Source organism: Salvelinus sp. IW2-2015, unplaced genomic scaffold (assembly GCF_002910315.2).
Source record: "Salvelinus sp. IW2-2015 unplaced genomic scaffold, ASM291031v2 Un_scaffold1796, whole genome shotgun sequence".
Classification (NCBI taxonomy): domain Eukaryota; kingdom Metazoa; phylum Chordata; class Actinopteri; order Salmoniformes; family Salmonidae; genus Salvelinus; species Salvelinus sp. IW2-2015.
The window spans coordinates 134675-136337 of NW_019943169.1; the positions used below are offsets into that span (position 1 = coordinate 134675).

Genomic DNA, 1663 nt, shown 5'->3' on the forward strand with positions numbered 1-1663 from the left:
GATCAGCAACGCTATCAACCCTGTGTTCATGGCACCAGTCGCTGTAGGCAGAGGGGGGCGCACGCGGCCCTCTACATCCCCGGATAGGGCTCGAGACAGGACCGGTCCGTGTTTTACCTTATTTGGTGTGGAGCTCCTCCTTATAATACCGACTGATGCGCCAGCCTGCTGGGTCTGGGCGTGGGTGCGTGCGTGCGTGATCGTGTAACGTGAATGAGAGTTAAAGTGTAACTTACTGTCGCGTGAAGCTCTGTTTTGCCAGTGTGCTCAACACCAGTCTCGACATCAACGCAGATCACACATGCACGCACGCCCCAACCCAGATCTTCCCCACTATGATAATAACTAGTCACATATCGTTTCATAGAGGGGGAGACAATAAGAGACCGTTTCCTGTGTACAGAATGTCAGCTTTATAACAACAATACACCCGCAGCCCGGGAGGTCCCACAGCACAGCTGGCACCGACTACCCGGTAACGGCTAAACTGCTACGCCTCTCCTGACAGACTAAATAACCCGAAGCAGGACAAATATGACCGGGATCGGTTTCCCCTCCTCCCCGGAGCAAGAGATTAATCCATATTGCCAGTGTCATCCCCGCGGCCAGGGTGCGTTTGGGGACAGTCATGGTGCTGACATCACAGATGTCCCGTTAACTAACTAACTAACTAACTAACTAACTAACTAACTAACTAACTAACTAACTAACTAACAGTCCTGGACTAAACAGTGTAAAACAGACAATAGCATCAAGGACATTGAACTGGCTTTAAACATCAGAAAACAGCAAGAGAAAAACGTACATGTCCTTACCCTTTCTTAATCTATAGCTCTGTCTTCCCGTTGCGGTGCGCGTAAAATCCCTCCCAGCGGGCAGAACCGGTGGGCTCCGTGAACTCGTGAAAAAGAAAGATCTTCACTGTTTTGCTCTTTTTTATCTCTCTCTCTCTCTCTCTATTTATCTCTCTCTCTCTCTCTCTATCTTACAGTGAGATCCTTAATTGGTAAAGTATCACAGGGGGTCTCTCTCTCTTTCTCTCTCTCTCTCTTTCTCTCTATCCTTGTTTCAGAGAGTTGATGTCATTGCCGCGCCTTCGGATTTTAAAGGTATGATGTCACCGGCTTCTGCGCGCACCCCTATCTCGCATCTCTCCTTGCGGGGGTTCTGGGCGTGTGTGTGCATGTGTGTGTGACTACACCATACAGTGGGGTGAACATAATTCCTCCAACAACCTGCTCTCTGCTCTGTCCTCTCCTATAGTCAATGAACTGGACAACCTCTGTATCTGCAGAGAGAGAGGGAGAGACTGAACAAGAGTGAGAGAGACTGAAAGAGAGAAAGAGAGAGAGAGAGAGAGAGAAGAGAGCAGATGTGTGTGTGTGTGTGTGTGTTGTGTGTGTGTGTGGTGTGGTGTGTGTGTGTTGTGTGTGTGTGTGTGTGTGTGTGTGTGTGTGTGTGTGTGTGTGTGTGTGTGTGGTGTGTGTGTTGTGTGTGTGTGCGTGCATGTGTGGGAGGAGAGGGAGGTCTGAAAGGGAGGAGGAGAGGGAGGGAGGGAAGGAGGGAAGGGAGGAGAGAAGGGAGGGAGGAGGGAGGGAGGAGGGGGGGGAGGAGGGAGGGAGGACGGCTGAGGCGGCACCAGATGTTCAAAAGTGGGTTATGA

The 1663-nt window shown here is 50.6% G+C and overlaps 1 protein-coding gene across 1 annotated transcript in view; it reads right to left on the minus strand.

Annotated features, from left to right (window-relative positions):
• Nucleotides 1-1255, minus strand: part of flna (filamin A, alpha (actin binding protein 280)) — an 84346-nt gene extending 83091 nt beyond the window's left edge. Inside the window, 1 exon segment of the mRNA XM_070439600.1 lies at nucleotides 816-1255. The gene's annotated coding sequence lies outside the window, so the exon portion shown is untranslated.
• Nucleotides 1256-1663: the final 408 nt, after the last annotated feature.